The following is a 13,705-nucleotide window of genomic DNA, read 5'->3' as shown; positions in this document are numbered from 1 at the left end:
CCTGGTTCATGGGTTGACCCTCAACCACTGAGCGACACGGGCCTGGCTATCAAGTGTGTCTTGTTTTTAGCAGTCCTTTCCTTGTGGAATTCAAAGAAAATTTTAAAATATTCAATTTCCTCTAAATTGTATTAATTCTCAACCATATCTAATATCCATTCTGGTAGGTGCAAGTATATAAGCATTTCCCCACCTGGAGGCAGATTATCTATAAGAAACTTGTTTAAAGTCTACATACATTGAAATAATATTCAGTCATATGGAAAAAACATTCATGATATATTTAGAAAATTTAATATCAGGCAACAGTATATGCTCTGTGTGATCAAATAATGACATACAATTTCATACACAAATAGATATGTGCAGGTTCATATGCATGCATATACATATACATATATGCACACATACACACAAACAAAAAAACAAACCTAAAATGATATATTCTTAAATGTAAATAGTGATGAGTTTAAATGTATATGTCCAATTTCTCTAACTTTATGCAAGTGAGAAAAAGAATAAGTGATGTGGAAATATATTTGAAAATGAATTATGTATATCATTATATTTACTATAGGTCAGAAGAATTTATTGTAATTTCTTCTCTTTTCCATGAGCATGAAGTATTATTTCTATGCCTAATATCTATGTCTAATTATTTCAATGTCTAAAGTCATAGGTAGTACTTTAAAAAATAGATTTTAAATGTAATATTATTGAGAACAGACTATGAGACTATTTTAATGGAACTGTGAGTTTAAAAATTTACATTTTAAAGAAGCCAGATAATTATAAGTAGACAGAGTAAAGCTACATTATTTAAATCATTGCTGAGTTTGGACATTGTGAAATCTTCTACAGTCAGTATCTATACTCACCAGAATTCTAGTTTTATTTATGTTTCTATAAATAATGATACTGAGGCTTTAAGCATTAAAGTAGGTATTTATCCAAAGCTAATATTTGATGTTGGAATCCTAACTGAGAACTATTTGATTCATGAGTCTATGCTCTTGCCATTACATCATGCTGCTCACATTGCATACTGTGGAGCTAATCAAAATAATTATGTTAATAAAAACTACCGGATTATCTATAGTTCTATATTAAAATGGATAAAAAACGAATTTTCAGGTCTTCCTTTATTACCCAATGCATGATTTACAATGAATATTACAAAAATATTTCTGACTATATGAAGCATTATATCTTAGAAACTTCTCCAAGTGTTCTTTGTTTTAATTGGTTTCTAATAGATTAAGTGGTTTAATAATGTTGAACTAGTCTAAAGTTTATGCTGAGAATATATAGTGCCTAAATAACAGTCATTTTAACTAGGTATCACACTATTATATGTTTAGAAATTAGCACAGAGTATATGTTGTAAGATATTGATTTTATGTAGAGCTTTACATTAGAAGAAAACTTAGTAAACAATAGAAAAATCAATTTTATTATGTCATCAACTCTTTATTTCATTTCTCTAGGGAAAAGAGTCATTTGGGGAAAATATGAAACCATTATATGTTTTTAGTCACACTAGTTTTTTAAAATAAATTTAAGTCCTGGCCGGTTTGACTCAGTGGATAGAGCGTTGGCCTGTGGACTGAAGGGTCCCGGGTTTGATTCTGGTCAAGGGCACATGCTCGGGTTGCAGACTCGATCCCCAGTAGGGGGCGTGCAGGAGGCAGCCCATCAATGACTTTCTCTCATCATTGATGTTTCTGTCTCTCTCTCCAACTCTAAAATCAATAAAATTTTTTAAAAAATAAAAAAATAAATAAATTTAACATACATATATGAAATCTTTATTCCTAATATGTCAAATTTTTTTCACAGAAGAGCATAAATGCTGTATCCCCCTACCACAAATTATGCAGTCAAGTTTCTCACATTTGGGGAAACCACAGGGGTCAGCACATATGGAATGTAATGGATAAGCCTCACCCTGGGAAAACCAACTTTATGATCATGGTATCCCTCCTACCTAGTAAGCATATTAATATTTTTATTTGTATGAAGTATTTAGTAACAAGTCTGATTTAATTAGTATCATGCAAGCATATTTTTTCCATTTTGATAATTATTTTTAAAATTAGAATTTGACTAAAATGAATTTTGAAAATCCAGTATGATAATCTGAAGGAATGCCGATGAAAACGAAAACTATATGTAACATATTTGTGGAGGGAAATGAGTCCTTTCAGACTGGTCATATTCAGGATCACCTTTTTAGTTTTAACTGGTCAAGTGTTAGTAATATGCACAATGTACAAATGGAATCAGTGAGGTGTGGACTGGCAGAAGACAGCCAAAGCAGTAATGTATGGGGGCTGCGACATACTTTACGCTATCATTTTCTTTGACTGAATGTCTGTTCTTCAACTCCTAAAATGCAATCTAATAACCTTTCATATCTAAGAAAAGTGTCAGCACTTGAGATGTGGGCGGAAGAAAATTTCGTTATTTGTCAGTGACCAGATAAATTAGCCTCCCTGAGAATCATTTCTGGGTACTAACTAAGTTATGGCTCATCTTCATTTGTCATTCCCTGCCTATGTTGTGACCTATTCAGAGACTTCATGTAAACGTTATTTACTGCTTTGCTGTAGATCACTCATGGGCGTAAGGGCTACATCAGAGGTTGTAAAACATGTCTGTGTCAGTGCCATCTGCTAATGGCATCATTTAACCCAAGCTTAACATTTGCACACTCCATCAGTTGAGGGGAATGATTAAATAAATTCCTTCTATGCAAAGATTACAAGCTCCTGGGCCAAATATCTCACTAATAAACAACCCCTACCACTTCCATAGACCATTTGAAGGAAATGTGAAGGCTGATGACAGAAGCCAAAATTGAAGGACACTTTTTAAGATTCTATAACTGGGCCTATTCCTTGTTTGAGGCTCTATTAGTACAAATATGAGTGGAGGAGCAAAAGTGAGGTGAGGGCAATGTACCAAGAAGCAGGGTAAGGTCTTCATGCTGCTGACCCTTCTTCAGGAATTACTCCTTTTCCCTACTGAGAGAAGGCTCTCAATGACACTTCTCTCTTCTGTGGGTGCTTTAGAAGAGGAACTACTACTAGAGCAGTGGTTCTCAACCTTGACTGCACATTAGAATCACCTGGGAATCTTTTTAAAAATCTCGATTTCTGGGCCTTATCATGCAGCCAAGGTTGAGAACCACTGTACTAGAGTATTAAAGAGAAGCAAGGATGTAGGAATTTTGCTTTCTGAGTCGACTCCACCCAGGACCTTTAACCGGGTGGAAAGTTGGGCTAGAGTGCCCTCTAATGTCCTTTCCACTGGTTATTAAAGTACTGCTCAGCTTTTAACTCAAAAGCATGAAAAGTCTTCTGGTATATGAATGGGGAAGATTTCCAACAAAGTAATAAAGACTAAAACTAAAACAGCCACTTATTTATTTTTCCTTCCTGAAAGGGAGGTTTTCCACAATTTCTGAGAAGGTTTAGATACGGAAGTAACATGTGTTGCATAGGAGGAATACAGAGAAATAGAGAAGTCATATATCTTCATCTCATAAGTAAAATCAATGTAAAGAGAGATGTGCATGTAGCATTTGCAATAGCGTGAGTGCTAAGTGAAATCCCTCCTGGTAATTACTGAGAAACTGAGCCCACCTTGCTGGGTTCATTTTAACATTTTTCTATGTCATACGACTTTGTATTCCAAAAAAGTCAATGTCTCTCTAGTTCCCTGATCTAAAGACAAAAATCCATAGAAATCCCAACTAGAAGATTTCATACTCCAGCTCTTTTCTTTTCCTCTTGAATTTATTTGACTTTAATTTTTCATTCATTTATTGTTTTAGTCTAGCTGCTACTCTGTGATTAGCATTTCAATGTCAACAGCTATCACTTTATGTATTCAGGATATTCCAGGAGCTAGGAAAAAAAATGTTTGAGAGGGATATTTGTCATGTCCCTTTATATAAACATCCAAATTTTTGAGACATTCATCGACTAATGAATGAGAGGAAAGATCACATGCAACATGAGGTAATCATATGCCCAGAACCTTTGCTAGGCATTTTACTTTTTTTTAGATAATTGGTCTTACAAGAAATGTAATGGGCAATAGACAGTATCTCAATCTTGCAAAGCTTTAAGCTCCAGTAACTCAACTGGTATACATTTAATGCTCTATTTCTTTGCAGGGGAGAAGAAAAGCTAATTCTCTAAACCAAGAAATGAGGTGGAAAGGGGGTATGGTAGAGAGGAGGCTCTTTAAATGTAGTAAAAAATGGTAGTCCAAAAAATCAGTCAGAAAACATACAGGATATATGTAGAATTCAATTCAATTTGACTCAATACACTTTTATATTGGGAGATCATATCAGGAGATTATTCACTAAGAATAATATATTAATATTCACTAAGAGCTTATCATTTGAATAAAAACTATTTGCATTTAACTAACTTATAAGGAATATATATATATATATATATATATATATATATATATTGCCTTTTTTATTATGATGTTCCCCATTTTGTAATTTTCATGAAAAAGTAAACATGGTCATATGTACTCTAATAAAGATTTGATTTCCCAATTCTTGGAATTTCTGATCCTGGATTTTTATGTCATGATGACCTAGATAAAGTTTTCAGAAATCCTGGTTTAAACCAAATTAAGACTATGGCACTATATTGTAATGTCTGAAAACCAACAACAATTCCATTCCAAACTGCAGAGATAAATAAATAGTGTTAACTAGCCCAAGCTGTCCATAGCCAGGTAAGAATACAGGGAAAAATATGGGTCTTGAGGATACTGGAGGCAAAAAAGGAAGGAATGAAATTCTGGGAGCCTTAAAGAAAGATCTTTTAATCTCATTGCAGGTCAATTGCTAATGTGAGTTAAGGGTTGCTTGAGGGGATGTCAACAAAGACATTCTTGCCATTTTCTCTTCCTCATTTATATATAAGGTAAAAGCAGAGGTTTGTTTGTTTGCTTGTTTTGTTTTGAATTCCACCTGTGGTGGGAGGCAGATTGTGATGGCAAGGTATGAAAATATTACTAGGGTTGAAAATTGCTTTCATGGGAGGTAAAGAAACTAAAAGGGTCTTAAGAACTCTGACAAACTTTAAGCACTACTATTTTCATTTGATTTTTAAAATATATTTTGTTGATTTTTTACAGAGAGGAAGGGAGAAGGATAGAGAATTAGAAACATCGATAAGAGGGAAACATTGATCAGCTGCCTCCGGCACACCTCCCATTGGGGATGTGCCCGCAACCAAAGTACATGCCCTTGACCGGAATCGAACCTGGGACCCTTCAGTCAACAGGCCGATGCTCTATCCACTGAGCCAAACCGGTCAGGGCAGCACTGCTATTTTTAAAAAATAGATTATTTGGATGATTTTTTAAAAAGTTGATTCCATAAATTTGGCTATATAATAATATGTATACTAATTATTCATATATGTGCATCTTTAAATATTTTAAGCATATAGATGATAAACTTAATAAGTATATTATGCAATTAACTGCTCACCTGCCTGCCTCATCACCTCTAACCACTTCTGCCTGCCTGATTACCCCTAACTGCTTGCCTGCCTGCTGATTGCCCCTAACCGCCTCTGCCTTGGCCCCAGCCACCGAGGCTTCATCAGAAATGACATCCAGAAGGTTGTTCGGCTGTCATGTCTAATTAGCATATTATACTGTTATTACTATAGATGTGAGATACAGTGTGTGAAGCCCACTGTATACTGTAGATATTAGTAAATGATAGAATCTATTGCCCTTTGAATTTCTTTTGAGGTGGACATTTTCCCTTGGTATGTGCTTTTACATCTCAGATCAGCAGATTGAATAAGTGTGTGTGTGTATACATTTGAATTTTCCCTCTCTCATGTTCAGTCATAGCAAAACAAAATAGGGGCTTATTCACATAAATAAACTAAGTTATCTCACATCATGCCACATGGTATCAGCAAATTATATAAGGAAAGTAAAACTTATGAGCAATTTCACTCTTAGAAATACCCATTGTCATCATTCATGTCCTTGGATACACTTGGAAGAATTTTAATCATAATAGTCCTTCTGAGGTTTCTGCTATATGTCCTACTTATTAGCTTATGCTCTAGTTCTTTGATAAATGAAAGGCCATTAGTCATGAAGTATTCTGTTCCAGAATTAACCCTTATCTAGGATCTGCAGTCATTCCTTTATTTGGAAGTCAGCATAACATTCATATCACAGCTTTAGTTTCAGCACACTTGTCTGCATCACTGACACTTTTTTTTTACTTGACTGTGTTTTTTTTCTTCAGTCAAAACCAAAATCATACCCTAGAAAATCATCACTTCTTGTTCTCTTCCATCATACAAAAGCCAGAGGAAAAAAAAACAATCTACTTTCAATATTAGAAGCTGAGAGCAAGTTGTTTACTGGAGTTCTTAATGAAAAAAAAATCACACTATTACTCATACTAGTTGTGAATTTTTAGTCTTCATATGAATGATATAATGATCCAAAATTACTTGTACTTATTTTTTTTCATTCTAGGATCATTTATTTCTGCTGCTGTCATAGACATAAAGAATGACTCACACATCTAATTTTCCTAAACTTGGGCCAAAAAAAAAAAAACACAACACCTAAAAATATACAAAAATGTTTCTTTGTATATTCCAATTCACCACTTTTGATTATTTCTTACATCATTTCCCCACTTTATTTTTTATGACCATTTTGATTTTGGGAAGCTTTAAAACTTTGATGCACTTAACTATCTCATATTCACTGATCCTTATTTCCATGGGAAAAATTCAACCTTCAGCACTACTTTCATTTGTTATTCATTCAATATTTATTGTATTATTGTAATCTGAATCATGTTTAACTTCTTGCAGTAGATTCAATGTGTTTGGTAAATTAGACCCTTGGAGGGAATGTACAATAGTTTGAAAAACAAAACTGACTAATATGACCTTCTTTGAATCTCCTAGGCTAATAATTTTCAGCCTTATTAGATACAACTCCCTTAAAAAGAAGTTTCACTACTTGAAGTTAAGTCCATAAAATATAGCTTACCTGCCTCATAAAAAAATCAATACAATGCCTTAACTCAAATGCAGAAGAGATAAAAGGAAATACAATTGTAATAAAATAATTTGTATTTTAATGCACAAATACTCAGCATTACTATTCTAGGAAACACAGTCAGATGCTCCATATAAGCAGACTCGCTTGGAATCCACCAATGAGAAGTGCAGCCTGATATTAATGAGTTGTATTAAATGAGCAGTTCTAACACACAAGTAACTAATACATAGGTACACTAATATATAAGTAACATTTTCATCAATGATGTAATATGGTGAACAACTCTTTAAAAAAGCCATAAGCAACATCAATAAAAATAATGCAATAGACTTTTAAGTAGTTGCCTTTTTTGGAAAGCTCTAGGTACATTAAAACCTCTACTTCTGCTGAAACCGGTTTGGCTCAGTGGATAAAGCGTCAGCCTGTGGACCGAAAGTTTCCAGGTTCAATTCCGGTCAAGGGCATGTACCTGGGTTGCAGGCACATCCCCAGTAGGAGATGTGCAGAGGCAGCTGATCAATGTTTCTAATTCTCTATCTCTCTCCCTTCCTCTATGTAAAATATCAATAAAATATATTTTTTTAAAAAAAACCCTTTACTTCTGTTGAAGATGACTGTGAAAAATGGTAATTTAACTGAAATTCTACTCATCAGCTAGCTACCCCTAAATCTCTAAGAACAAGTGTACTTAACACTCTTACTGAAATTCTGTTGGTTCTGAAAGTTGACCTAAGTAAAGCCTATTTTGATTATTTAAAATTGAATAACATTTAATCAAATTTTCAATTTCATTTTTGAATACAGAAAACAGAATGGACAAGTTTATAAGTAAATGAGTAATATAAATATTTGTCACATTCAAAATAGAAATGAAATCTATATTATAATTTAAAACATCCAATCATTTTTTTGAATGTCTACTTATTTAAAGTGCTTTCTGAGGGATAAGCCCTGTAAATATACCTTTGGACCAACAATGGGTCACACAGAGTTGAAAATTAGTAGTTTCCCAAGAAAACAATGTGAACTTCTTTATTTTCCTCTTGGAAATAAAATCCATTAAACACCATATAGCATAATACCTTCAATTATTTTCTTTTAGTAGCCCAACTAATTCCATTATTCTAAGTACTTATTTATCAAGATCTTAAAATTCATTTAAATAATAAAACCTTCATTTACATGACAATGTTATAGGCACACAAATTGACAAAGCCACAGTACTGATGGTAAATGCTTTAATAATGAAATGTGTGCTGAAAAGCTTCTATTGAATTCCTCTATCCATTCTCCTAATAGAGTCAATGGTGTTATATGCCAAAAAAACCTCTTGTAATATAATTTAAACAAAAGAAAGCACTTTTAAAATGTATGTTTTAAAGAACATTTAGCTTACTAAGTTGTACCAGTTCTTTGTGTTATAAATAGATATCGCTTACCAATCATATCTGACAAACATTTTCAATATTATTCATGATGAAACTGATAATCTTTTGTGAACTGATGGTCAGGAATTTTGGTGATGTCTGCAGTCAAACTCCTTAAGAAAAATGTAACTATACCAATGCAATTACCAATTATAATCCATTACAGATTTATAATTAGTAAAATTACTAATGAAGATTAAAATAACATTGCTTTAGCCACATATGCTGGTGCAGTGTTAGATTCTATTAGACTGCAGCTTGAAAGTCAGATATACCCCTCTAATAATTAGTCAGATTTTCATTCCTACTAGGCACACCACGTAGATCAAACACACAGCCTGCGGAACGCATGCAGCCCACAAGAATTATTTTTGCGGCCCAGCCGATATAACGGTATGTAAGAAATGTTGTAATAAAAATTTCATAACTTAATTTTTACAATATCCTGTTATACATAATTATTAATAACGAACTACAACGTTCGCTAATGACTGATGACTATAATCATGTTGCATTCATTTCCCTTACTCACCTTATGCACAGGCACACCATTTCTCTACACTAATACTAGCAGTGAATATTTTAGCAGCCGATTGCCAAGTCTTTAGTCTTGGACTGACTTGTCTGGTGTGCACAACAGGAAATATTTTGCTTTTGGAGAACACGAAAAATAGGTTTACTTGCATTATGCTTATTTGTGCAGTTATTCAGTGTCTGGTAAGTTAATGTTCAAGAAAAAATATTAATTTTTATTAAAATGTTCTATTACTTTGTTAATGATTACTCATTTATTTCAGCCCTTTGTATTCAGCATGTCTCTATGGAAATAAACCTACATTTCTATGAAAATTGAAGCTTTTGTTTTTTTGTGGCCCACTTAAAGTCAAACCTTGTTTATTTGGCCGATGTTACTAACAGCCTTTGAGTTTGACATGCTTGACATAGATGGATCTTCTGGTATTGAAAGACAATTCTGATCACAAGCATGCACCCTTCCATGGTACCTGCCAGAGGCTGTGGATTCCAGCATGGGTTTCTCCAGGCCCTTATCAAAGAAGCTTTAGTTCTACATGTGGCAAAATATGTCCTCTTTTCAGCAACATGGCCCAAAAGCATGCAATGGGGACAGGAGCCATGGTAAGCCTTTCTGGACAAGGGCTTTACTTTAATAAGTCCAGTCACTGAACCTTCAAGATCTGCCCTGAATATAGCAAGTCAAAAGTTTAAATCCTGCTGCTTCTATCGATCAATCCCACCAGCTTCTCTGAGAATTCTAAGACCTTTAAACTTCTGACCTTATTCTTTTTAGTACAGTAAAACTAAACTGTTTTACAAAAACAAAAAAAAAATCTACTTGCTTGTTCAGCATGGAATGATACTGAAATAGTCTATAAATTCAAACTCTCCATGTAAAAGCAAAAACTACTGTAAATTGGTATAGCACTATGGAAGACAGTATGGAGGTTCCTCAAAAAATTAAAAATAGAACTACCATATGACCCAGCAATTCCACTTCTGGGTATTTATCTGAAGAAATCAAATACTAATTTGAAAAGATATATGCAGCCCTATGTTCACTGCTGTATTATTTACTATAGCCAAGATACGGAATCAATTTAACTGTCCATAGACAGACAAATAGATAAAGAAGATATGGTACATATATGCAATGCAATATTACTCAGGCATAACAAACGATGAAATCTTGCCATTTGCAACAACATGGATGGACCTAGAAGGTATTATGGTAAGTGAAATAAATCAGACAGAGAAAGTCAAATCCCATGTGGTTTCACGTATATGTGGAATCAAAAATAATTAATAAAATAGAAAGAAACTCATAGATACAGAAAATAAATGGATGGTTGCCAGAGGGGAGAGGGTTTAGGGGATTGGATAAAAAAGGTGAAGGAATTAAGAAGTTAAAATTGGAAGTTATAAAATAGTCATGGGATGTAAAGGATAGTATAGGGGGATATAGCCAATAATACTGTACTAACTACGTATGGTGTCAGGTGGGTACTAGATTTACTGGGGGATCACTTTGTAAGTTATATAAATGTCTACTCACTATGTTGTAGAGCCCAAACTAATATAATATTGTCTGTCAACTTTAATTAAAAATAATAAATACATAAAAATAAATAAAAGCACATTATTTTCAGTACAAGTAATTTCAGGAGTTCTGAGAAGGGAAAGAATACTGATGTCAGGTATATTATAAAAAAGTGTGCCATTTTAGGAAGAATGACTTCAAAATGTGAGATGAATAGGTTACAACAGGCAGAGGAAAAAGCAACTGCAAAGGAATGAACTAGTACCATACTAATAATCAGAGAACATAATCTGACAAATATAAGTGTGACTATAGTGGAAACTGAACTATATAATAAAGCTTGAATTTTAAAGTTAATGGAAGATGGGTTACAATATATACTAAGACTGCTGAAGAGAAAAATTGGACTAAGAGGACTTAAACATGTTGACTAGAAAAGGAAATTAGGGTCTTTTCTGAAGTCCCAATAAAAAATGAAACTTATAGATATCCTTTAAGGGAGGTCACTAGAGTTTTGAGGATGATAAAATATGAACAGTAACTATTTGGGGAATGGATAGGATGGGGATAAGCTATACAGTTGGGATAAATCATATTCTACTTAATTGAAAATGGAAAGATAAAAATGTGAGTCATGGAACAAAAATAATTAGGCAAAAGCAATAATTAAATGATCAGACATAATTGCTAATAATTTGTTATAACATGATGCATTATACCAGACTGCTTTATCAACAGTGGCAAGACCTCAAAACACCCAAGTAATCTCAGTAGAGTCAATAGGCTTCTTTGGTTCAAAATAAAAATCTTCCTTGGTTATTTTGTCTGACTACCTTGAATTAATAATCAAATAAAAGTGAAAATCTAGGTTAATCTATTGCCAACATTTGGAGTTGAGAGACCTATCCCTGGTCATATAAGGGATTAACAAATATAGTGTTGAACCCTGGCCGGGTGTCTCAGTTGGTTGGAGTGTTGTCCCATGCACCAAAAGGTTGTTGTGGGTTCAATTCCTGGTCAGGGCACATGACGAGGTTGTGGGTTTTATCCCTTGTCCGGACCCGGGTGGGGAGGCAGCCCATTGATGTTCTCTGCCACATGGACGTTTCTCTCTCTCTCTCTCTCTCTCTCTCTCTCTCTCTCTCTCCCTTCCTTTCTCTCTAAAAAAAATCAATTAAGGATATATGCACTCCCATGTCCATAGCAGCACAATTTACCATAGCTAAGATTTGGAAACAGCCTAAGTGCCCATCAGCAGGTGAATGGATTAAAAAACTGTGGTATGTACCACAATGGAATACTACACTGCTATACAAAAGAAGGAACTTTTACCATTTGCAACAGCATGGATGGAACTGGGCAGCATTATGCTAAGCGAAATAACCAGTCAGAGAAAGATAAATATCACATGATCTCACTCATATGTGGGGTATAATGATCAACATAATCTGATGAACAAAAATGGATCTAGAGATAAGGTGGCACTGAGCAGACCATCCAACCTCAGGGGAGAGGGGGGTTAGAGATCAACCAAAGGACTTGTATGCATGCATATTAGCATAACCAATGGACACAGACACTGGGGCAGTGGGGGCTTGCCCTCAGGGGTGGGAGTGGCCAGGGGCGTTAATGGGGAAAAAAGGAGACAAGTAATATTTTAAACAATAAAAAATAAATCAATTAAAAATTATGTTGAAAGAATGAATGTTAAAGAGATCAGAAAAAAATACTATGTTGACAATTCATAAATAAGGAAATGAAATTGTCAAAATTGTTTTAAAGTTCAAAAGCTAATTAAGAAAGGTATAAGAAATAATTGAATTGCCTGGGTAGGAGCTTTGGTCCTTAATTTCTAGATATTGAAATGTTTTGAGATTATGGGACTTTTTTTATTGCTTTCTTACATGTGTGCCTGTATGTTTTCTGGAAACACAAAATGGGATAATAAAAAGGGTAAAGTTAACCTTAGACTTATTGATAAACAGTGACTACAATAATTTATGGTTTCTAACTCTGCCAGGTTGAAGGGGTTACTATGTATGTAATCTACTGATGGTGATGCTACTGATTAGAAAATAATAATCCAAGGAGCATCACCTAGTAGAACAGGTGAGAACACAGGGCACATGCACATGGTAGTTGGCTGATACTTTTTCAGAGGAGAGTCAAGCATTGTGTTTGGACTAAACTTCTCAAGCTACTTTTAAACCCGAGAGTTTATAATTCCATCTGTCAAGAGCAATATTTGTCTTTTAATACACTAGTGTTCAATTTTTTTTTCATTCTAAGTGGTTTGCATCTAAGGCTGGGTGAATATGTTTAGAAGTCCCCATTTGTTTCAATATTGCATCAATGACAGGGCCTAATCAGACTCTTAATCTAGTGATAAGTGAGAAACCTTTATTCAATGAATTGTAATTGGTCTTAGATTGGTTTCGGATAGCATTTGTCCCAACAGGCATAGGTAGCTCCTTCATAAGCTCAATTGATGATGCTGATAGGGCAGTTGGTGTAAGTACTGTATTGATCTTTACACTAATGTGGCTTCTGAAAAGGAAAACATGTGTGTTCAATAATGGATAAGAAAGCAAACTCCTACTCATCTATCATTTCCCAATGAATAAGGTGACTCAGTACTCTCACTGAACAGTGAGCAGAGAAACATAATAACAAATATACAGTTAAGGGACTTAAAAGTAATTAAAGACACAGCGCTGAATTCTCACTAAGAATTATATTGCTGTTATCACATTTTTAGGGGAAATAAAGAAAACATAAAAAAAACTACACTTGTAAATAAATTCATTAACTTATTTTAGCAAGCTGTAGAAAATGACCAAAATTTGAATTTTTGAGAATGATTTGCCAAGTGATGTTTCCAGCTTCTTAACTAAAATTCATAGGTAAAACTTTAAAATGAGCATATTCTCATTTAACAATATGTTGCTTTTATAAAAATGACAGATAAATAATTATAGATTATTACATGCTATTCTATAACTTCTTTGAATCTGTTCAACCTCTTTCCACACCCTCTGCCTTGCAAGAAACACAATGAAATCATATCCATTCACTTAACAATTAAGAACTGAGAATAAAAGTTTAAAATGTAGGTAAATGGAACACTGAAGGT

At 33.9% G+C, this 13,705-nt stretch overlaps 1 non-coding gene across 1 annotated transcript; it reads right to left on the bottom strand.

The window, feature by feature from the left end:
• Positions 1-1,834: 1,834 nt before the first annotated feature.
• Positions 1,835-1,998, bottom strand: LOC139021344 (U1 spliceosomal RNA). The gene has a single exon (XR_011473462.1). It is a non-coding gene; the product is annotated as a U1 spliceosomal RNA (small nuclear RNA).
• Positions 1,999-13,705: the final 11,707 nt, after the last annotated feature.

The sequence above is a fragment of the Myotis yumanensis genome, unplaced genomic scaffold (assembly GCF_028538775.1).
Source record: "Myotis yumanensis isolate MYYU_CA2020_CCGP unplaced genomic scaffold, mMyoYum1.0.hap1 SCAF_12, whole genome shotgun sequence".
Lineage (NCBI taxonomy): Eukaryota > Metazoa > Chordata > Mammalia > Chiroptera > Vespertilionidae > Myotis > Myotis yumanensis.
Note: the sequence above shows the minus strand (reverse complement) of the source record. Positions and strands in the feature narration are given on the sequence as shown.